At 45.9% G+C, this 24,592-nt stretch overlaps 1 protein-coding gene and 2 long non-coding RNA genes across 9 annotated transcripts in view; 1 reads left to right on the forward strand and 2 right to left on the reverse strand.

Moving 5' to 3' along the window:
* PLCB4 (phospholipase C beta 4) overlaps positions 1 to 6,106 on the reverse strand; it is a 178,212-nt gene extending 172,106 nt beyond the window's left edge. For 5 of the 7 annotated variants that reach the window (XM_071438822.1, XM_071439500.1, XM_071439323.1 and 2 more), the window contains exon 1: positions 5,806 to 6,106. The gene's annotated coding sequence lies outside the window, so the exon portion shown is untranslated. The remainder of the gene's footprint in view (positions 1 to 5,805) is intronic. The other 2 variants (XM_071439242.1, XM_071439188.1) reach the window with 1 other exon arrangement.
* Positions 6,107 to 6,203: 97 nt separating this feature from the next.
* LOC139595847 (uncharacterized) lies at positions 6,204 to 20,335 on the forward strand. Its single transcript, XR_011681159.1, has 3 exons — positions 6,204 to 6,846; positions 15,065 to 15,262; positions 20,157 to 20,335. It is a non-coding gene; the product is annotated as an uncharacterized lncRNA (long non-coding RNA).
* Positions 8,914 to 24,309, reverse strand: LOC139595890 (uncharacterized). Its single transcript, XR_011681172.1, has 3 exons — positions 24,195 to 24,309; positions 23,196 to 23,286; positions 8,914 to 12,275 (listed from the first exon to the last, which is right to left on the reverse strand). It is a non-coding gene; the product is annotated as an uncharacterized lncRNA (long non-coding RNA).
* Positions 24,310 to 24,592: the final 283 nt, after the last annotated feature.

Raw genomic sequence — 24,592 nt, forward strand, 5'->3', positions numbered from 1 at the left:
GAGATGGAGTCAAGCCCTGGATCCAGCACACAGCCTCGGCTCAGAGGAGAGTACAGAGCATCTGTACGTGCAACAAGTACAGCACGTGCAGCAACATCCCCAGCGCACGTTCCCAGAAAAGAAAACCAAAGGGCAAATTTGAGACACATGGCAATTTTAGGCATGGGAAAGAAATATGTTCAAGGAGTATAAAAATGGGAGCAGAAAACCCCGTAGAGTTTTGGAATGGTCTACAAGAACAAGGAGGAAGAAAATGCCACTTTGCTATGAGAAGTTCTTTCATCCAGCTTCATTCAAGACCACAGCTTACATCTCAGAGAACTCCCTTATTACTTGTTATTTTCCACATCATCAGTGTTCACAGGATCATGGACACTCTAGATCACTGGAATCCAAGAGATGCTCCTTATTAACCTTCCAAGTCCTTCTTCTCTTTTGCCCCCTTTATTAGTCACTGACCTCCTGGCTGATTACTTCCAGTCTGCACCAACGTGCGTGCTCAGGCTGAACGGAGAAATTGTTAGAAAGGGAAATTTATCTGTAACTTCAAGAATAAAGAGCCTGCTCTTTAATACCTTTTTCATACCCATTTCCTCCTTACTAAAGTGCACCCAAAATTCTGTAGCTGAATATATATCCCCTCTTGGCTGGCATATTGCTAGACCAATTGCAGACATAAATTACTTCTATGTAACTATTTGATAGTTCGATGACATTTGTAATTTTTTTATCTTCATAATTTCAGATGGTGCTGCACATAAAAACAACAGAATACAAACACCAAGACTAGATTAAGACTTTTCAAGTAAAGGGTCTATTGGTACAACATCTGAGAAGGAGCAATGTAGAGGGTTTAATTAGAACAGTCCCTTTTAAATCCAGCCTCTGTAATGTTGCACACCAGCTCAAGGTCTTCTAGGTTGCAAGGTTGGCTCACAAAGGAAGTTTCAATTTGAGAGTCCCAAAGTCAACTGAACAGAACCGGTTTCTTCAGAATGGAGAGGGCAAAGGCACTTTGTTACTTCAGCACCACCAATTTCAACCAGTCTGCAAACAGCCCTTACAATGGAGCACATTCCAAACAGGCTGTCTCACCTCATTTGCCAAAGCTCCCAGTGATTGTTACTGGGGAAAGAACGGGCTCTTACTCTGGGGGAGCTCAAACAAGGGGCTCTCAGCTCTCCTGGAGCAGGGCCTCATGGTGGTACAATTATACATCCCATAGAAAATAGAAGGCAAGGCTCTAAGTTTGGATGTACGACAGCTGCCAACCAACTTCTTAACCTGCACTTTGGTCCCTGGCTATTGCATACAGCAGGGTGAGAGACCCACCATGAGCAATTAGGAGGACATATGGGGTATAGAATAGATTTCTTTATCAGGCAGCTTGGAGCAATTGCATAAAGTCAGATTATGGATTCACCTGTAAGGTGGTCATGAAATACAGGAGGACAAGCAATGCTCCATGCTGTCCCCATGGTCTGTCTGTCCCATGACCAGCTATGAGCCACAGGTGGCTCATGTCTGAGCTTAACAACACTGACTGGCAATGGAAAAGAACAGGAAACCACAAAGAGATCCAAGTGACAGCCCCATCTGCCACAGAAACCTACATGGTGCAAAAGGCAAGTGGCCTTAAAAGCTGGATGCCTTGTACTTCTCCCTTTTCACGAGCAGATACACCACATTAACCCAACCTTTCAGTGACACCACACTGCTCCCCAGGAACAGGCTCTCTCCCACAGGAAGACTGACTAGTGCCTCTAAGAACTCTAAAGGTGAAATGAAACGTTATAATCGCTCACAACTATCATTTATCCAAAAGTAGTATCAAGGGAAACAGGATACTATGACTTCGTGTTTGGCTAGGAGGCTCTTCAGAGGAGAGGAAGATGAAGGTCTTGTCTCATTCTTCTCCAAAACACAAGATTTTGAGTTTTGCTGTTGCACAGGCACAACTTTAACATGCACTTCGTTCAGTGGCTGATATGTACAATGACTTGTGAGGCAAACTGACCACAGCTCTTCACTACCTGGCACAAGCTGATGTTGGTCCTCACAAGGAGGGGATGCAAGTGTTGATTTCCCTCCAAGATCCCTGCAGGGAAGACACCAGCAGCCCACCCCCCAGGAGTCTGCTGGAGGAACCTCTAGAGCCACAGCTGAGCTGCACCATCTATTTCTGTGACTGGCAGAAGCCGCTTGGGAGCGTCTTGCCCTAAAAACTGCAGATTCCCAGCATCAGCACCCCACAGACAGCGACAGAAGGGTTGTTCTGCTGCTGCTCCCCATCTTGTGGCACCCTATTCCAGGCACTCAGATACTCCAGCATGTCCTTCTGGAACAAGGGCCTCACTGCTCGGCTAATGAATTCATTCCAGTATGGCTGGGAACCTGTCCTCTTCCACAGTTTCACAAGCCCCTTTAGCCATATTTCCTAAACTTCCAGAAAGCACTACCACCGTAAGATGGGCGAGGAGCAGCAAGATAGATTTGTATAGTTTAGTGCTCACAGGGCAAGATACAAGCAGAGCAGGATGGCTAATGCCAAAGCACAGTACCTCTGGTATTTATACCACTGATATCCCACACATTCTAACCCTCTACAGGTCAGCTCTTTGGAATACAAAGTCCAAAAATCACATTCCTTTTCTGCAGAGGCAAGAGGACCGCAAAACCTGCTCCCAGAAAGTCCTGCTGAATAAAACTCATCTGAGCCTTTGATGCGTGCACCTAGGTGATTTTGATGTGGCACTATGCATGAATCTTTCATAAGAATAAGATGTCCTAAATAGTATAATCAAAAACTTTTGAGGGCTGGATCATACACACCTCCACTGTGTGCAACTTCTCCAGACATCAAAGAGTCTTCCCCAAACCAGATGCATTACATATCTTGCAAAATTAGTAAATGTACTCAAGCCATCAATTTTGCAATTTTTGAAGTAGCACAATGCATCTATTTATTAGAGAATGGAACTAAGCCCAGGCTGCTGATTAGCCATCCCACAAATAATGCTTATGCAACCCTTCGTAATGATTTCCACTAACAACCAAGCGGAGATTTTATGACTTGGAAAATTTCACTTCTAAACCAATTTACAACACTTCCCAAAATCTAATGGGACAGATGATTGAAAGTGCAGAGGAAAGCAGCCTTCTCCAAAATCAATGAGGTACAATTTTCATAAGTAGTCTCTCTTAGGTAAGATGCCTGCATTAAGTTTTGGTTCTCATTTCTAAAATTCTCATAAGTACTCCTCTTTCCCTTCCTCCCTTTCCTCTAGAAAAGGGATTAATTCAATTTTAAGGAAAATATTAAAACAGCAGTTTCAGACTTCAGTCTCTGGCAAATTCCAAAGAGGAAGGAATAGCAATTGAGCTGTTAAAACCACCAGGGAAAGCAAACCACCAAACAATTCGAAAAGCCCACAAAAACGACAAGATAAAAAATGAAACAGAAATACAAAACAAGTCATCTTGGTAAGCACAAAACTTATATCCCTACAAGCTTTCAACACGGTATACCTAAGCCTGGTGAAAATGAAGCCATCAGTTCCTACACAGCTGTAACAAATACTTGACAGACTTCCAGCACAGCCCCAAGTTCACCATCACAGCCAGCTATTACTGGAACAAATGCCCAAAGTCTGCAACTGAAGTCAGCGGTGTATGTCAAGCCCAAACAACTCGCCATTGTTTTTGAAAAGGTGAAAACAACACAGTATTTCGTGTGAAACCTAACAGAGAATTTCCCTCTGTCAGTAAGGGAAATTCAAATGACTTCTCTTTCCTGCCCCTTTTGGTCTTCCCCTTCAAGAGGAAGAGAGTCTCTTCCCTGCATTCTAAGAAAAAGCAGAGAGTGTGGGTTATGCATAAATTCATGACAGAAAACACTATTTTAGAACAAAGCTCCTGTGCGTGGGTGCATGTCTTTAAAATAAAAGGCATTGTTACTCTCCCAAGTGCATATCCACAGCCAGCAATCAAGGCAGATCCTCACATTTTATTTTGACAGCCACGCAGTCATATTTTCACCAGGGGTTTGACTTTCCCATCAATACCTGGTTTTTAGCGATATCATCAAGAGCTGAATCAAAACTGACACGTGAAGGCACACTGGTATTAATGGCTGTGGAAGGGAATTCTCATCCTACAGCTCTGTAATTTAACCACTTCACCAAGGTACCAGTTGCAGGGAGGAATAAATCTGTTCTCAACTCGTATTTAGGAACTGTCTCTGCACAACACAAAATTGCTTGGCTGCATATAACAGTAATTATTTTGTAGTTCATGACACTATTAGGTACCCTTGATCTGGTGAAAGCCTGCAAGTACTGAGGCCGTAACACTTCCAGAAGCTGGAAGGAAATTGACCTGAAGTGAGGAGCATCAGCTCGCTAGCACTGCTCAGGTAACCTCCAGAACACAGCCCTGAACACAAGCGTGCTACGGAAGAACCTGCTCCATCCCCTCGCAGGATCCCAAATACGAAGTCTTCCCCGGAACCCTCGTTAACACCAATTACTAAATCGAAAATTCCATGGTGCAACAGCAAGCAAACTTTGAGAAACACAAACATTATTTATGTATTAACAGAGGATGATGCACACTTTACTGAAGATTTATACTGTGCAAGACTTTGTGTCAAATCCACCCTTCCTACAGATGCATCCCCATGGACACTTTAACATTATATAAACTCCCCCTGAGATAATGATTATTCTATAACTTTCTAAAATCATCCCCCTTTGGGAGAGTATTACCTAACAAACACACATTAAATGCCTCACAAGCGCATTAGATCCCTGGGTTTCTACTAGATGCTAGCATAATAGAATGTTTGTACTTTATTTTGAGATATTAAAAAAAAAAAAAAAAAGAAGACCAGGCTGGATAACTGTAACTGCAAAGGATAAACAGGATTAAGTAACAGGTGTCTGACTGCACATAATAAGTCGTGCATGGAATACAGTGCACAGCCTCGGAATGGCTATGGAATGGAAATGGAAACATTGCTTTTGCACCTTGCTTTGAAAATCACCAGTATAAAATTTACAAACGTCTTATAAATTTCAACCACACAGACAGTGGCAACAGGAGCACTTGTATCCCCACAGACCTTTGGATATATACAAAAGAAAACAAACAATCTTCAAAGGTAAGCCTGCGAGGAGGGAAAAAAAGGGGGGAAAAAAGGAAACAAAAAAGGGGAAAAAAAGGAAAGAAAAAACCCCACTACAAGAAAGTTATACTTAACTACACAGAAACATTTGTCACACCGCCCAGCACTGACAAAATCCGGATACACTCAGAAACTACAGCAGCGAGGATTGAGGGGAGGACTCCAGCGGCCAGGCGCGCACACAGAGGGACCCACACACGGAGGGACCCACACACGGACACGCATGAACTGACACACAGACACACGCGTGTGTGCACAGCCCTGCATGTGTGTCGCACACAGGCGTGCATGGCACGCAGACACACCTATGTGACACACACACACCCACACGGGTGTGAGGGACTCGCACGGCGGCAGCCCCTCGCAGGTGGCGGCCCCTCACACTCGCGCCGGCCCCTCACGCTCGCGCCAGCCCCACACGCTCGCGCCGGCCCCTCACGCTCGCGGCAACCCCACACGCTCGCGCCGGCCCCACGCGGCCGGGGGAGCCCAAGGTTACGGCCCGGCGCGGGGGGGGCCCGGGCAGCGCCGCTCCCCGCCAAGGGCGCGAAGCCGCGGACACAGCCGCGGCCACCCCCCGTCCCCCCCGCCTCAATGGTGGCCGCTCCAGCCGCCCGTACCTCAAGCGCCGAGGCTGCTTCCTCCTCTTCCTCCTCCTCCGCCTCACGCCGTGCCAGTGTCTGTGTGTGTCTGTGTGTGTGCGACCCGCCCGCCCCACAGCGGCGGCGGCTCCTCCTTCCCCCCTCCCTTCCCTTCCCCTCCCTCCTCCCCCGTCGCCGCGCCCGCCTCAACCCCCGCAGCGCCCAGAGACGCGGCAGGGACGGGGGAAGCCCCAGGGCGGCCGCCGCCTGCGCTGGCCGGGCCGGGCCGGGCCGCCGCCGGCTCCCCCCGCCGCCACCGCGCAGGCTGCGGGCAGCGCATGGCAAGTGGGCGGCGGGGCCGCGGGCGCGGAGCTCCGCCCGCACGGCTCCCCCCGAGCGCGGAGCTCCGCGGCCCCGGCCGGTAGCCGCAGGTACCGCACGCGTGCCCCCGGAGGATGCCGTGCCGGCGCGCCTCTGTTCGCTGCGCGGATCGGAAAGGGCGAGGAGGAAATCCCCCTTCCCCCTGTGCTCCCGCCAGGCCTGCTGCTCTCCAGGCTGCCAAAGGCAGAAAGGCGATATTGCGGAGGCCGCTGGAGGGTTCCCAGACTCTCGCAGTTTTCATCTCAGAATTACAGTGGGACTCCTTGGGGTTTATTGGAGTGAGCCTTGGAGGAGCTCAGCGCACACGGAGCGCGGGATTCCCTCTTCCCACATCCCCTGGCCAGCCCTTTCCAGCTCATGACTGTCCACAAACCACTGCCACGGGCTGCCCTGATGCCCTCCCTGTGCTCCCCTCTTTCTGTCACCGTGTGCCCGGTCTCAGCTTTCCCCGTCTCCTCATGATTTCAGAGAAATGCTTTCCCCCGCATCAAGGAAAAAAAGCAAACGTGAAACGCCCACAAAACCAAACAAATTGCTGAGCTTGACAGGCAGGGCAGGTTCCCCATCCCTGTTCACCTGCAGCCCGACTTTGGACTTTGTTAGCGAGCTGTGGAACGTGTGGGACCGCTCCGAGGGGACACCGGCACCGAGAGCCTGCGTCGGGAGAGACAGCAAGCGACAGACGAGAAGTTATCCAGGGTGAGCTGAGGAAACAGTGCAGGAAAATCCTTCCTGTAGTCACAGAAAGGGCGCTGCATTGCTATGAACTACTCGAGCCACTAACACAGTAGCCAACATCTCAGGCTATATTGTCCTATAACATGCACTGCACAAATCCAAGCTTGGAATGGGAGCCCCCATCCTGACACCACTGCTAGGATGTGATTAAAAAAAATATATATCCTGCTTTCAAGAGCTGCCACAGTGCTCCTATCGAAGAAGTAAGCGAAGGGGGGGACTGAGAGCAGCGGCAAGGATGCCAGGCGATTGCAGGGCCAGCCTGTCAGCAGAGCAGAGCTGCGCTCTCAGGGGCTCCTGGAGCCCAGGCAGGTACTGCCTCAAGCAGATGTGTGCGTTTGCTGAAGTAGCCTCAGTTAGAAATCCCTCATGGGCGCAGAGGCAGGGCTTTAGAAATCCACCAAGGGCAGCAGGGCTGCAGCCGGGGCTGGGGTGGGCATTGCACGCCAAAGGAGGTGCAGGAAGGAAATAACAAAGGAACCTGGAAGAGAAGCACGTGAGCTGGACCAAGGCCAGTGTTGCTGGCAGGGCTAAGGGGATCTAGTTAACAGGATATGGGAGCAGCAATTACAGCCATTAAAGATGGAGGGTATCGGCTTGAATGTCAGATGGACGGGGTTGGGGAAGAGGGGTTTTTGTTTGCGGTTCCAAAGCGTTTGTTTCTAAATGAATGGGAGATGGATGCATTTATGTGTACACAAATGAAGTGCTCCATGTCCTTTTCATTGCTTTCCTTTGGTTTGTTTTTTTTTCTTTTTGCCATTGGGCTTTATGTAAATTAAGTTATTATATAAGTAGTAACAAAAAAGTGTTTTAATTCCAATGAGACATAATCAGTTGCTCGCTGGAAAACAGTATTGGATTCTCCTTAGGAATCCCTGTGTGGTTTCTCTTCAGCTCTCTAGAGCTGGCAGAGTCTGTAAGCACTGACATTGTTATTCTGGTCCATAACTCTATCTGGCTTTTCCCATGATTTCTTATCTCCTTTTCCCCAAAAATGGCTTCTACGTGACTGTAAGTCATGGCTGCCTGCCTGTGCAAGGAGATTTTATTCCAGTGTAAAATTAGGCCTATTAGCTTCATTATTGCTGTTCTTAAAACAGCTTTAGCAAAATGTAGGGACCTGAAACACTTGGGTAACTGCATGAAATGCAGGCAAGCAGTGGCATCTCAGAATTAGTGGAAGTATAGTTTCTTTAGAAAAAGCTGCTCTTTGTCCTTTCCCAAACACTTCTTCCCCTTCTGCTGTCACTCCCTGACCTGGCTTGTTCCCTGAGAGAAGGGCAGTCAGCAAAGGAACCCGTGTCAGGACCCTGGGTCTGTGAGGAAGCAGAGTTACTGACAATGTCAAGGGTTCTTCACACTAAAAGGAGTTTAAAGTCATAGAAAGTCAGGCCATACAAAGGGTCTGAAATTCCCCACACAGTTGCACATGGCTGGGCCAGGCCCCATATCAAGATAAATTTCCATGTCTGTGAATTTTGTTGTGGCACAGCTCTGTATACACACTTGGACTTGTAAACACAACAGCTGATGACAACAGTTTCATCTTTGTTTGTGTCCTCATGCCCTCCTGGCTTCAGCAGTCAGTGGGACTTGGCTTCTTAGGGATACGTAAGGAGTAAATCCCAGAACCTCTGAATTCCCAGCTAGTTCTTAGGCTGGCTTGCTGTGGACAACATAGAGCTGTCCTGTTTAATTTGCTTCCAACAGGACAACATTGGGTATTATAGCTTTAGGAGCAGCAAATACAAACATATGCAAATGCTAAAGATTTCACCTTCATGACTTACCAAAAAGATTTAGGGAAAGATGAACTGTGCCAGCAATTCCTACCAGGTGAAAACAGTATGTCTCAGAAAACACAGCAGAACAATCCTAACCTCTGCAGGTTCAACCTCAACCACCTGAACCCTGGTGCATTTAAAATGGTTGCCCCATAAAGGTAGAGTGCCACCTCACCTGATTATAGTTAGCAAAAAGCTAGAGCTGCCGCCACAGGAACCCACGTGAGCTGCAGCATATTCAGAGTGAAAAAGAATTTTCCAAAGACATTGGTATTTTGGTGTGTGTTATTTCCAGTGTTATTCCTTCTCTGATACAAGGGTGCAGGACGTTTCATAATCACAGCCCCACTAGGTCTTAGAATATCCACCCAAAGGAATTAATTCTCAGTGGTTTATTTTTGGGCTGTGTAGAGCAAAATTTTCCTTGGCCTAAAGCATGTGCAGGCAACAGGCATAGAAACGTGGCGGGTACTGGAGTCTGGACCTGCAAAATTCAGTGAGAGTGGTTCTATGCCATTAGCTTACAGCCAATCTGTGACAGATCCATGTTGATCTGACCTGTGTGTGCTCCTCACTGGTTTATGCCACCTCTTGGTCAGGCCATTGATTATGGATGTTCTGCTGAATGCCTTGACGCTGCATGCTGAGGGAAGTTCCACGTGCACAATTAATTGCCATTCGAAGCGTGGTTCATTAACCTGGGCTGGGGGCTGCACGCAGCAGCTCCGGTGCGTGTGGCTGCATGGATTTCCACCCCCGCTGTCCCTGGGGAGAGCCGGGCTGCTGCCCTGCTGCCACAGGGCTCTGCTGGGCGTGCCACCATCGGCCGCTAATGGTGCTGCGGTCGCTATTGATGGGGAAAGCACTGCCGCCGCACAGTCGATAGCAAAGCAGCCGCCTAGGGCACTCATTTGCCAGCCCCGAGCATCTGCAATGCAAAAAGGCTGATCAAATGGTCACCCGAGGGCCAAACTGCAGGCTGAAGTACACAGACACTTCATTTCAGGTCTTCTTCCAAAAAAACCACCAAACCAGCTGAGGTGAATATTTTTGATTAAAAGTACTTTTGATTTTTTTCATAACTGTTTTTGTGAACATTGCTGGGCCATTTTGTTGCAGCTTGAGGCAGACAGCAAGCTTGGAATATTTTAGTCTGGTAGTTAAAATTTTGGCAAAATACTGGAAGTCTTGGCAGTTTTAAATGTAGATGTCTCTACCAGCTCTCCCTTGCAAAATGTTCGTCTACACAAATATTTTGGTTAGGCAGGACACAGCAAAATGAAAGAGACTTTAGTCTTGAAACTGTCCTTTTCTGTAGGTTTTTTGCTCAAGATTATTAAGTTTCCACACCATCCCGTTAAGTAAATACCATCCTGTTCCAGACCTTCATGGTCCCAATCGTTTGTATCAGCTGTGATCCCTTTGTTTTGTGCACCCATATCCCATCAAATGCTTTGATTTAGGAAAAGCTGAGGTTACTTTACTGGAAGCTGAAGCAACATTTCCTCCAGTATCAGATCTTTGATTTATTATAAAATAAAATTATCTGTGATCATTTTTCAAAGAGACTGTTAGCTTCCTTCTGGGCTTTTCAGGGAGCTACACATACAAAGATTGATACAATAGGAATGAGTGGGAACAAAGGGAGTGTTTTTCCTCTGCCCACAATATAATATTAATGACAGACATTGCAATTATTATTTTTGAGGTCTTTCTTATTAAAAGGAGTGTATATTACTAATCAAGAGTGCCGTAGTGGATCTATTCAGGATGCTAATTAGGCCCTTCATTGTGCTGGGATATATTTATCTTCAGGCTTGTGCTTCAGGTCTTCTGAATGCAGCACTACAGAAGCACAGGGCTTGAGAAGGGTTCCTCCAGAAGCTGCATAATGCAGCAGGGAGGGAAACAGAGCTTTCAGGGTAATGCTGCTAATGAGATTGTGTTTTTCCATTTGGATGTTAGGGGAAGAAAAGGGTTGAGTTTCTTTGCCTGACTTAATGACAAGAAATTTAATTTAGCATTGAGCAATACTTTTTGTATCTTTTAAGGTACCAGTAAGGTGTCTCCACCTTCCAAAGAAATGGCATCAGTATCAAAAATAGCACAGTACTATTCAGCCTTCCAGACAAGGAGCCAGTCAGGGTTTATGTGTGCAAGACAAGGGGCTCTGTCCTTCATCAGCATCCTGTCCCCATCCACTGTGACCTGAACAAGATTTGTTGCTGCATGCCAGGTTCAGCAGCCCCAGGAGGGAGCCCTGGGGCTCCTTTCTCACTTCTGGGAGCTCATTCCTCATTCCTGTCTGTAGAAGAACAAAGCCCCACTGCCCCAGTGCAATGAGAGAGTGAGTTTCACCTCCAGTCTCACCCTCTGTGTACTTACATGGCCAATAAGACTCAGCCTGCCTGCTGAGCTCTCAAACCTGCTTCTGCTCCCCCTCCTCAGCTGAGTGTCTGCAGGGGTGCAGATCAAGTTGACTTTTGCCTAAGTGTTCCAAAAAGGTTGGCATTGCCTGCAAGGAAATCGTGAGAGTATTGGCACAACCAGGCTGAAACAGCAGCGCTCAGTGTTGTAAATGATCCATAGAAAGACAAGCAGGTTATGTAAAAAATGCTCTTTGAAAATCATAAAGGAAAACTTATTAATAAACTGTAACAAATCTGTGCTCACTCAGAAGTACTCTGCTTTAAATATTAATGCAAAATGCAAGAACTTTTCAGTTCAGGATTTTTCTGTCTAATGAAAGACTTTAAAGAAGTTGCAGAAGACAAAAGCAGTCCAACCCATGAACCTTCCTATGTGACTTCTAGTTCTGTAGTTGACAATCCTTTGTTTTCTGTCCCATCAGATGCTTTTCAAAACCCATTTTCCTAGTGTCTAACCACTTGTGATTTGTTTATAGTGATGGAGCTAAAAAAATTCACCATCAGTGAATTTCGGTTCCAAAGTTGCACTCTAACATCAGCAGCGAGTTTTTGCATTAGCCCTCCAATGTAAACAGTGAAGTCTAGGGACTCTTCAGCTTGTGGAGTTGGTGTTTTTATTGTGGATTGTAGGACTCTTCAGTTTGTGGGGTTGGTGTTTTTATTGTGGATTGTAGGACTCTTCAGTTTGTGGGGTTGGTGTTTTTATCATGGACTGTAGGACTCTTCAGTTTGTGGGGTTGGTGTTTTTATTGTGGATTGTAGGACTCTTCAGCTTGTGGGGTTGGTGTTTTTATCATGGATTGGACACCGTGCTTGCAGTGGAGGGTCCCTTCCAGATGTCTGTATACATTTCCTGTATCTGCTTCTCTGTAGTTTCCATTAGATCTTCTAGGAGAAGTAGCCTAATCAATAGCATTACTGTTTGTTTCCCCTCCTATAGACATATTCCTCTTCTTCCTTTTCCAGGGCTCAGGTTGTTTTCTCTTAAAACTTCTCTGAGTAGTTGGATGACGTGGTTGGATTACTAAGGTGCAGAAGGCATTTAGATGTCACCTGAGTCTGTATTTATACAATGCAAGTTTAAGTGCTTATGGAGTATCCAGAGGCTTTCCATGCTGCTTTGACATCAGAGATGGCCCTTGAAAATGGCAGTGTGTGTAGTCAGACCATGATCCTGGATAGAACAGTGAATAAACAAAAGAAATCATGTCAGCACCCTGTCTGAATGGCCCTGATATTTCAGTTCTCCTGCCACTTGTCACGTTTCTGCTCTGGTACCATTGCAAAAAGCCAGGTGGCCTGGCCTGTCTTTGCTGCCCACCCAGGGGAGGGGACAAGCCCCCTGGGAGCCAGCCAGCCGTGTTCTGTGCACTTCAGCTGACAGCAAGCAGGGCAAGGCTGTCTGCTGGTGAAGGAGAGGGTGGAAGGCCAGGGCAGGCACCTGTGTGCCAGAGGGGCCCAAGGATATGAATGCCGCCCACTGCTGAGCCATCTGCAGGTTATTGCATGCCCTGATGGACAGTCAGTTATTAGAAAGGAGTCACACCAAGTCCACTGCGTGGGCTTAAGCACATCTCCTCCTGCTCTGCTGTTATTTATCTCTTCCCTGAACTTCCAGCATTTGTTTTTAATTCATATACTGACAGTGACACATGGCAGGAGTCCACAAATGCATAAGATAGCAGCTGGTTGAGCCCCAAAGGAACTGTGTTTTGGCAATAAATCCGAGGAGCAGACAGCAAACCACACTTTGATAGGTACAGAGCAGGTTGGTCTCTTGAATGCTTATGTACCTGCTTGCTGCAGGGCATGCACTTACTCAGGCAGCACCAATGCAACATCAGTGCCCTGCCAAAGCAGTCCCTGGAGACCAGTGAGGTGAGGATCACACAAGGTCCACCGGGTTAGCACAGGGGAACTGCTCTTACCCTCCTCCTCCCTCCTTTGGCCATGAGTTGTTGCCACATCCATAATTAAACTGCAGCTGAATAATTCAGAGTCTATTCAGACTGTCTATTGTCTGTGCTGAGCAGGGGATGACTGTCTGCAGCAGCACACAATGCACAACAATGCTGTAATACCATATCCTTGCTAACTCCAAGGGTAACTTCTTTTACCACAGAGCCACCTTTGGAGCTTCCTTTGTTTGTTTGGTTTGGGGTTTTTGTGCTTGCTCCCTTCTCTATGCTAATACTGCCCACAACTGGATCTTGAGCTGTCAGTGACCAACCTGCCCTTGCCATAACGAGGGGAGCAGTCTCCAGTAGCAGGCTGGTAAAGAACTTCCTTCCTGCATCACCTGGCCAACAAGCTGCACCACAAAAACAAGGTGGTGTCCTTACCAGCAGCCTTGTCCGGGCATGCAGCAGGGAGGTGCTGCATTTTCCTCAGGCTGTGTGACAGGGCCCTGAAGAGCTGACAGAGGATGGGCCTGAAGGAGCTGGAAAGGGGCTTTGTGACTGCAGCCAGGAGGAGCTGGCATGCAAAGGGAGCTTCCCACTTGTCTCAGCTGCTGGGAGAGGCACAACCTTCCCCAGCCTTCACCCCCACCATTGCCCCACTGGTGTGCTTCCCCTGCACTTGGAGCACAAGGCCTGACCCTGCTTGTCAGCTTGACCCTAGGCTGCTGGGTGGGATACACTCAGTCAAATTCATCAGTGCCAGCCTCAGAACATATTCAAAACAGAGAGTAAATACATTGTTTCTGTCTTTCTTTTTCTGTCACCCTGCACTCCCCGTCACTTTCCTTCCTGGATCTGTTGCTGCTGCTGCCTCCCACAAGCCTTTCCCCACGTTCTGCTCTCCCAGCAAGGGCAGGGGCTCTCCGTGGGGAGCACAGGGTCTGCCCCAGCAGCACCACCAGGCACTCACTGCCTGGCAGGAGCAGAGACAGTCCCCAAGTCACCTGGGCTCAGCAGAGGCTGGGACAGAGCTCAGGGCGTGCCAAGCAAGCAGCCCTGAGCAAATGAAGTCAAGTAAATTATTGATGCAATCTCACCAGTCCCACCAGCTCTGCTGAGGATGGATTTGGCCCAAGGAAGCAGCAGGAGGGCAGCACATGAAAAAGTCAGACCCTGGGGAGCGGAGAGCTGAGCTCCACATAGCACCCTGACGAGGCTGTGCACACACAAGAACTGCCATGCAGCTCCACAACTGCTCATCTTCTGTTCTCCAGCTCTGGAGTATCACTGCTCAGACTAAAACCTTAATGAGTGCTTGCCAAGTTCTTGTAATCACACCAAATTTCATAATTTAAACATGTTTTGAAGCTCCAGAGAAAAAATGTACATCAGTGGGAACCAGCCATCTGGAAAGCTTTGGTTCTTTTTTTGCTCATTTGTTTGTTTGCAATTCAGCTATTCCAGTACTGTAAGGGTAATTTAGTTATTTATTTATTTTCAAAGTTTTTTAGGTTACAACAGGAGTTTTAAGTAACTCAAGCAGGGATAATTCACCACTATGAAAAGTAAATGATTCCTGAATGATGAATGAGGTTTGTGGTTATGCCAAGGTATGGTCCATACTGTTAAAAGCCATTACTTCCTGATGCTCTTTGCATGACAGTTTCTTGTAATGCCATTTTTCTCTTGCCTCCGAGTTGTAAGAGAGGGGTAGGGTCATAAACTTAGGGTGCAAAAGAGACAGAAGCAGCCTCACCAGCCATGACCTATTGAAAGGTCAGATCATCAAAAGAAAAAGGGCTAGTGATACAAAATGCCTTCAGAAAACATCCTGTGCAATATGCCATGATCCTGGCCCAGGTGCACCTAATGAAATTATGTATTACAATATGTGCCAGCTCTGCTTTCATACAAAGTCAGAACTGCTTTAAGTAAGTGATAAGATTATCTCTTCCACATTCACACTTATTTTTTTAATTATTTATCCTTGCTGAAATGAGTTGATATATCATTTTATTCCTTTCATTTTCTGGACAGGTTTTTTTGTTGTTATTTGTTTCAGTGGTACTTTTGAGGCACCTAAACAAGAAAATAGAGTCGGGAGAATTGAACATGAATTAAAGTGAAGGAAGAGAGAGACTAACAAGTGAGCTATGACAGCAAAGATTACTTTTGGGGGAAAGAAATCGGCACAAGCAGAGGAATGAATGGACACAGAGGAAGAAATAAGACAAGAGAGAAAGAGAGGACACAGTAAAAGGTAAGAGATGGCAAAATTTGTAATACTGAAGAAAAAGGTACACAATAATCTGCTGTAGGGGAAAAAAACATTAGGTTGTAGAGACAACTGAAAAGGAAGTCAAAAGAATACACAATTTTATTCCAAAACCAATTGAGAGGCCAATAAAGTGTCAAATATAGAACAAAATCAAATAATCCTTTAAATGACAAGATGCATGACCTTGGAGGAGACACAGCAGTTTTCAGGTTTTTTTCCCGGCCAGATCTCAGGCAAAAACTGGAGGTGTTGAGTAAATTTTTAATTGAGAGCATAAATGATTTACATGTTCACAGCAATGCATCCCTCCTTCCTCTGCCACCAAGTGAAATTCTTTCACAGCAAGCACCAAACCTTGATTTCCAATGTCATTGTCATAAATAAAGGCTAATCCTCTAAGCTTTCTCCCCTTTCTGCCAGTACATTGCTTTGTGCCCACTGCCCAAGAGAGAAATTTCTCTTTGAAAATCTGTATTTTAGAGGAACATGGCAATCCAATCAAATTAGCTGTTTATAGCCTTAGGAGGCAAAAAAACAACTGTTAGCATTTGGATGTTTCCACAATTAATGTTTGTATGATCTTACATCTTAATGTGAATGTATTTGAATGCTTTTGGGTGCTGCATAATAAAGAGCTGGTTACTAAACTTAGCAGCACTTCATGTAGATTAGACATTATAATTGATGCTTACAGAACAGGACCCAGAGAAATGAATTTTATGTTGCTCCAATTTCACTGGTTTAAATTAAACAGTTACAAAAGGTCTTCATACCACGTGGGAAGGAAAAAAGTGCACGCATTCATGGGTGATGGCAAGCAATTGTGTTTGTTTGTTCTCTGGAGGTGCATGGATGTCTTGTAATTCCTGCCCAGGGTGAGCTCTCCCAGCTCAATTCCCTGTGCTGCAGTCTCAATTCCCTTGCTGCATCAGACTTCAGCCTCCTCCTCCTCCAGCATCCCTGTCTCTGATATTTTCCCTGTTTCCTTGCCCTTTGCTTCAGTCCCTGACTAGTGACAGTATTACAGCCTTGAAAGATGCCCCTGTCCCAAAAACCAAGAAGGATACTGCTCACACTGGGGTTTTCTTCAGTCCTGTATCCACCCTTTTCCAGTCTGAGGCCTTGGACATGCCCTGGCGTTTGAGCTCACAGTTCAGGAGCAGGAGCAGGCTGCCTTGGCTTGCCTCCTTTGGCTGGCCTCCCCAAAATCCTCATGTACTGGTACATATTCCTCTGCCCCCTTCCTTCCCCATCCCTGCTCCTCTTCATGCTTCATTCAGCTCTGCCAAAAATCCCAATTTTTGGGTCCCAATCTGTTCTAACACCACCAGTTAGTCCAGGTTTTAGCAATTTTCCAGTCAAAGACCTGGGTTCATGCATAAAGCTTGGAAGAAGAGTCTTTGCCTAGAGCAGAAATACTCTCCTTTCTTTCTCCAGAGCCTGTTCATGTGCCAAAAGCCTTTATTGATCAACCTGTATAGATCTGCTGGCACTCTGTTGTGCCTTCAGCAGAAGAAAGACTGCCCGAGGAACAAAGTGGGAATAATTCATATTAGTCAGGCTGGGAGCTGTATATTGGGATAGATAACCCAAATCATCCCAATATGATCTTCTACCTGGGAGACAATTTCCTGTCCAGATGCCAGACCTGAGGTCAAGCAGTGAGATCAGCACCTCCTGAGCCAGGAATGTAACTCAGCTGCACTGATCCATGCCAGCCTGAGGCAGGTGGGGCAGCTGCAGGCTTGTATCCAGGTACAAAAAGCCCTTATCCCAGGTACAGAGCCCTTATCCCAGGTACAGAGCCCCTATCCCAGGTTACAAAGCCCCTTTCCCAGGTTACAAAGCCCCTTTCCCAGGTACAGAGCCCTTTTCCCAGGTACTGAGCCCCTTTCCCAGGTACTGAGCCCTTTTCCCAGGTTACAAAGCCCCTTTCCCAGGTTACAGAGCCCCTTTCCCAGGAACAAAGCCCCTTTCCCAGGTACAGAGCCCCTTTCCCAGGTACAGAGCCCCTTTCCCAGGTACTGAGCCCTTTTCCCAGGTTACAAAGCCCCTTTCCCAGGTTACAAAGCCCCTTTCCCAGGTTACAAAGCCCCTTTCCCAGGTACAGAGCCCTTTTCCCAGGTACTGAGCCCCTTTCCTAGGTACTGAGCCCTTTTCCCAGGTTACAAAGCCCCTTTCCCAGGTTACAGAGCCCCTTTCCCAGGAACAAAGCCCCTTTCCCAGGTACAGACTGCAGCCTTGGCCAGCTCCCTCCCAAGCAGGTGCCACAAGGCTCCCAGTCTGGCACTGAAAGGCAAAGTGGTACCCACCACATTTTAGATTTAAGGAGTGACTTGGATGTGTGACCCCAGGAGACAGCTCTGAGTTGTGCTGGATTCATAAGACACTAAGGAGAGAAATCTCATCCTTCTTTGCCTATCCCACAAAGGAATATCCCAGAAGGTGTTTTGGATGCCAGTAAGGAAGCAGGAACCCCCTGAATCTGGAATTTACCTCCATCACAAATAATCCTGAATAAACACCGTTAATGAGCTCTGACAATGCTAGTATGAAATTCTGTCCCAGCAGTTCCTCATTAAGCTGGCCTGTTCCAAACACTCTAATCTAAAATTATGTGTATCAGGGAAGTCATAAAAAGCAGGAGCTCTAATCAGCAATGTTTGATGAAAGAAAGGAATAGATAAGATTTTTCGTATGCCTAGTTAAATAATGGCAGAAAAGGGAGGTGAAGACAACCACAGGCAGGGGAGAACCTGTAATCAGGCCTCATTAATACTATAGTTAATTGATTTTCTGCTCAGATTCCAAGGAGGAACAGGAATCTTTCTTTAAGGTGGGTAATAGATTAACAAACATTGGAGAGGCAGAGAGGAAGGGACACACTTGTATCTAAGCAATGTGAACTTTTCCAGTTTTTCAAAGTCTATTTGCTTCAGAAGTTAGCATGAAACTCAGTGCTACAATAGTCACAGCCTTAAAAGATTTTTTCCCCCCAAACTTTGCGTGCTTAACAAAAAAAAAAATTGTTTTTCCCTTTTTGTGAGACTTCCCCTCTCCTTTTATCATATCTGGGGAGCCATAAATTGAAGAATCCAGCATTGCTCTACTCTGTTAATCACTTGGCCTACATTTGATTCTCTTTTCAAGTGGTGATTCAGGTGCTGTGACTAGTGAGACACGGAGAGAGAAACAAAAACTATTTTCCCAGAATGAAAAAGGCCTGTTTTAATTCAGTTCAGGTAAACTATGCAGACTTTTTAAGTGCTTGGTGCTGACTGAGATTAAACAGGAGCAACACAGTGCCAGAAGTGTTGTCCAAGAATATTATCAAAGTAATGGTCTGTCTAAGCACATAAATATGTTTATATGGGGTGTTACTCTCTGAAATCCCATAGGCTGCAGAGGGATGGCATCTCCCCCAAGCCCTGATATGTCCATTGTGTCAGTGCTGAATTCATCCCAATAGTCCAAATCCAAGAGCAATGCTGCCTTACAAATCTGTTTACCTCAAAGTGCACCTTTTTTTCCCCTCTAAAACCTTTTCCTATTTATACCCTGCTTCAACAGCTGTGCTTTATTCCCCATTCAACATCCATTTTCCCTTAAGAGGGATAATTAATTTAGAACTCCAGGCAATCAGACATAGGTGAGAACCCAGCTTTCCTGGTGTTGCCTTTCTTTTCTTAGCCATTAAATGGTGCAATTGTGCCTCACATTTACATGGCAACAAGGGAATACACTCAAAATCAACACCAGAAAATAATTGCTTTTAGTGCTTATGCTAGCATCATGAAACATAGAAGTGCAGAAGTCGTATTCCTCTACTACAGTATTAATTCATCCTGGGTTCTTAGGTACTAGAAAATCAAGAACTGACAAAATTAGGCTTTGATGTGTCATTTTCACTTAAGCAACCCAATGCTTGCCCAAGTAAATAGTTTCAAGAAGTGTTTTCAGGAACCTTGGGCGCAGTAACACTTCAGAGATTTCTTTTTCCCATCAGAGAAGAGCAGCCTGTTTGCATTTATTGGGGATTTCTGTATGTGCTCCCTGCTTTTAGTGCTGAAGGCTGCCAGCAGCGGGGAGCTTAACCTACAGGAGAATCTCAGCCCTTCCTTACCCAAAGGGATGGATGCAAAAGGTCACATTGACACTGCTAAAAGGAAAAATGAGTCCCCAGGCTATGGGAGCTGTCAGCTTAGGTGTTTTGTCTGAACTGGTCTCAGGGTGTTGTTGACCCTTAGGAAGAAACTCATCCTCTGGGACCTGAAAAGGAAGAGGGGAGCTGGGAGATAGTTGATGTCACCCTTCTCTCAGTCAGGTTTTAATCCTACAATCTGACATCATCTCCCTCACTGCCTTGGGTGACCTGGGTGCTCTCAGCCACCTTGTCCTGCTCCCTCAGGGAAGGAATACAAAGCAGGAATCAGGTCATACGTGTCCTGAGAACATATAAATGGGCACATATTGGTGATCTCAGTTATTTAGTGAGATCTGTGCTCATATTTCATCACCCTAGACTGAGGTCAAATCCTCTTTTGATTTTAGCATGTAAAAAGCCCTTTCTTGATGCTGTAATTAAGTATTTATTCCATACCCTTCATGCAATGAGTGACTTCTGCTAGCCTGCTTTTTGCATGATTTCCCTTTAGAGCTAAAGCAGTGGGGATAGTGAAAAATATATTACTTGTCACCTCCCACCCCCCAGTATTGGCAGGGTGTGCAAAGTATGAAAGGGAGAACATTCACACACGCAGTGTTCTGTCACAGAGAGTCTACCTGGACTCCTGTTTCAATAAAATCCAGGTGATTCCATGTGATCCTACCTTTGCAACACAGCATGTGCTCACGCTGGGTGCATTGTGTTTTGCAGACACTACGGGAGAAGCCTGACGGAGAGGGGCTCGCGGATGAGAGGAGAGAAAACCACACTTGCAGTCAATAAAAGCAGCCCTCACAGAGGATCTCTCCACTCAGTGACCTTTGGAGTTGCAAGGACACATGGCCTAGACAGGTAAGGGAATTATGTTACTCATTATTTTACCGTGGCTTGTGCTGTGAAGGATGCTCGTACAAGGGAAGAGCAATTTGCAAAACTGTGTTTAAAAAGAGCTGGGCTTGTCAGCCATGACAACAGCTAGGGGAAGATTTAAATAAAATAATAGGTGTTTTCTGCCTTTAATGTCTATAATTAGTTAATGCAGCGTAAAAACCAGCACATCATTACTCTTCCTCTCTCCACTGTAGAAAAAATCAACAAAGAGAAAACATGCAAACCCAGTATTTTTTAGTTTGTCTTTTAAGAGCCTGGCTCCTGTTTAGTATGCATTTAGTAACGATGCATTCAAATGAATAATTTAGACCTCTCATGACAACTTTTCAAGAGCAGTTTTATCAATGTCAGACAGCTTCCCGTTTTTGACCATAGAAACACAAGACAGAAACCACCACTGCCATTATTAGTTTTGGCTCATCTTCCTGCTGTTTGGATAGGAAAGCCCCATTTAATTTTTATTTTTTTTTTCCTGGGAGTGAATTGGCATCGTTACTTTTAGAACTTCCTGATTGTAAATGCTGAATCAAATGTATTATCATAAAAGAAAAAAAAAAAAAAGCCCTGCCTTGTACCAGCACTGCTAAAGCTGCAAAGCCAGACACTCCTGGGAAATGTTAGAATTTACACTGTCTTAATTTTGCAGGTTATTACTTCTGTGTTCTAAGGCACAGACAGTCACCTTACAGGTACTGACAGGCTTGTTTACAACAGACCCAGTGATGCCACATTTACTTGCAGAGGCTGGAAGAGGGAACCATCCCCACTCAGCAGAGCAGTTCCCTTTGTTGACAGTACTTTTGGTGGCAGTTGTGTGAGCAAGGATTATTTTAAGGGCTTTTATGTTCAGCTGCACACAATTGCTGCACATTCTGGTGCTCACACCGACAGCCTCACAGGGGTTAGTTTTAAATCATGGACTGTGTCTGTCCCTTTCTGTTATGGTCTATGGATCTAGCAGGTGTAAGGAGTTCAGCTTGCCCTGCATGAACCATCTCAGCTGAAGGCAAAACAAGCTCCAACCTTGTACGAATTTTTCCCATCCCTGTGGGTTTTTTTCAGGCTGTCACTTAACTATTTCACTTTGTTAGGGAAGGATACGTTGAGTAAAAAGAACTTTGAAATCAAGAGGTCAGCTAAAAATATCACAAAACATTTAGTATTCCCTTCCACATGCTCATGGAGATTTTTTCCAGCTTTTTCTTTAGACCTTATTGATTCCTGTTATGAACATAATCTTATGTAGGTGCACACCCTGCATAAGGTGCCAAGCTGCACATTGTTCTGTTGGATTCAGTAATAGACTTAAATTTAGCAATTTTCTGATTGGAAATAATGCCATTATTCATGTGCCCTTGTACCAACTCCCAAGCTGCTGCCTGGCTCTCTTGACAATATGACGTGCCTGATGCACATTATCTCAGAGGTCAGTGCAGAAGGAAAGGTGTTATGCAACACTCAAGAACAAATCCTCCAAGGAGGAGGTCTCAGATAGGCACAAAAATCCAATCTTGGCACAATATCTGCTGGGTCCTTGCACACTTTAAATATATGCAGTGCTCCCTTCCTGGGTGTTACTTACAGCTGAGACATCAGCACTGGCTCAGTACACACAGTGGTGTAGTCATTGGACAACTGGCCACAGGAATGATGAAGAACAGTGACTGAAGGGATAAACTGGGAGGAACAGGAGCTTATTCTTATTTTTTGAGGTTGTATGGAGGTTTTCCTTATAGCATATGTTACTTTGTGAGCACCCTGCAAAAGCACCTAAAGACAGCAATCTAAATCCACAAGCAGTTGAGCAGCAGCAGTCAGTTTGTATTCAGAATTTTGCTTCCCCATCAGATCTAAACTTAAGATTTTGGGTCCAGTTGTTCAGTGGCTTGATTGCCATATCTGAAAATATGGCAATAAAGTCCTCAGGGCATTGTGAAAAAGCAAAGGCTAGAACTTCATCAGCCCAGCAGCCAAGGTGTGAGCACAGAGTAAGCTGTGAGGCATGCCCAGAGCAGCCTGGGAGCAGGAGCCAGCCTGGGCTGGGCTGAGCATCCTGCTGCTGCAGCCAGCCCTGCCCTCCTGCTGCCCGCTGTGCCACAGCCCAGGCACGGTCAGGGCTGAGCGTGCCAAGGGAGAGGCTGTGCAGCTGCAAACAGCTGGCACAGCCACCTGGCACAGGGACCTGCCACAAGGAGCACTGATGGGGACATGAGCCCCTCCAGGCCCTGCAGCTCTAAGGCAGCCTCTTCCTTCAGAGGCTTGCGTGCAGCTCAGCACGAAAGCTGGGAGGACCTGGAGATTAAAATATTTGATTTGCCTGAGCAGAAAGCCCTTACTGACACAAACCAGGGCCTGTGATGAGATCTTGTTTACCAGGCAAGTGTGGGGCTGGAAATCAATGCACCAAAATTGCTGTGACCAGAAATTAGACTCACTTAGTGAACGAAATTCATTAAAACAAGCTATGCCTCACATCACACCTTTTGCATGACTGATTTAACAGTGTTACTTCCTTCTTACTTTCTCCCAGAATGACCTTTCTAGAGCAAAACATTTGTAGAAAGTCACTTGTAAAAATTATGAAGTAGAAAGTAATAAAAAATGTCAGTCTTTTATAATGAGGCACTTGCTAATAAAGCCTTTAATTAAAATGTTGTTGAAAAACTTAAAAGACAATTTAAAAAACCACAGATGTGTGCAGTAAGTCACTTGTGCAACATCTTTAGCAATTCTTTTTAAGAACCTTTGATGGGTTCTCTTTATATTAAAACTTTCCTTTAATCCTTTCCCCTAAACATCAGTTGCCCCACACTTGCATTGGCCATAGTCTTATTAAATAGGTATAAAAGATTTTCTTACCAGGAGTTACTCTGCAAAAGTGATTTGAAGTTGAAGGAAGAAGCTTTGTGACTCAGAGGTGCAGCAGACACAATGGCAGGAGTGTGTGGAACTGTAGAACAAGGGGAGAGACAGGAGCTGGTGACTGGGTTACTAATAGAGCTGGGAGTATCAGTAGCTAATAAATTCCCTGTATCTCTCAGACACAGGACAGAAAGCCCCAAGGCCCTGCCCACAGAAATTGGTGTTGTGCTGCTGACTAACAGCACCACTGACTAATTTAGGCAAGCAGATCAAAATAAGCCTGATAAAAACAAGGAAAGGAAAGATTTGTGTCCCTTGTATCTTCCTTTCACACGGATATCCTTGGGGTGGCAAAGGAGAGCTGGATCAGTTCCATGTTTGTGGTACAAGCATCAGGTGTGTGTGCTGTATGCACGTTTTTATGAAGCACATTTTGGGGGCTGACACTTCTTTCCTCTCTTTTTCTCTCCACTTCTCCATCCCAAGAGAAATATCCTCCAGCTGGTGCTCATGCCAGCAAGAACAGCAGTAGTACATCTATGTGTAGATGGTGGAGAAAAAGAGCTTCAGTTTCCATTGCATTGCTGGCAATCAGCAGAAACTGAGAACTGTCTTTTCTCTCCTGAATGCTCACCCACAAGCTCAGCTTCTCCCTGAGCACGCTGTGTGGGGTGCACAAACCTGCAGAGCCCCTAGGCACAGCTGTATAATAAAGGTGTTCATTGCCAGCAGATTAAAATTCAGTTTAACACCCACTGGCCCACACAGAGCTGCAGTGGTAGCAAGGAGCAGGTCTCATTAGCACTCTGCTGTGCTGCCCCATGGACCCAGGAGCTGATAGCAGTTATTTATACTTTTACAAGGTAGGTAGAAACCACAGAAATTATCACAGTTGTGCTTAGACTGGGAGACAAAGGTGTGTTGGCTCACTCTGTGGTGCTGGGTGCCCCAGGATTTGGGATATCAGGCTGGATAAGGGATGTGCAGGACACACACCAGGGAGAGAACAAGGGCTTCACTTGACTCCAGAAGCCAGAGATGCTCTAGGATCCTGTGGTCTGGCCGTGGCTCTGGGCAGCATCCAGCAGTGACAGGCAAGTCCTCTGAGTTGCCTAAAAAGAAAGAGTTTGTTATGAAGAAACCCTCTCCTGACATGGAAATCATGCTTTTTATTATTATTAAATATCAATTTAAAATAATCAATAGGAGCAGGGCTTTTAATTTCTGAAGGCACAGAGGTCCAGAGCTGCAGGGCTACAGTAGCTGACTTTCATCACAACTGGTTTCAGATTGGGATTTGAAGAGCCTCATTCTTCCTGCAGATCTTTCTTTCCAGGAATTGGAAGAAGAATGCAGCCTAAGTTGCATTTGCAGCTTGCCTAGGAGTTGTTCAT

Source organism: Agelaius tricolor, unplaced genomic scaffold (assembly GCF_023055355.1).
Source record: "Agelaius tricolor isolate 1412-34295 unplaced genomic scaffold, bAgeTri1.0.p SCAF_1, whole genome shotgun sequence".
In the NCBI taxonomy this organism is placed as follows: domain Eukaryota; kingdom Metazoa; phylum Chordata; class Aves; order Passeriformes; family Icteridae; genus Agelaius; species Agelaius tricolor.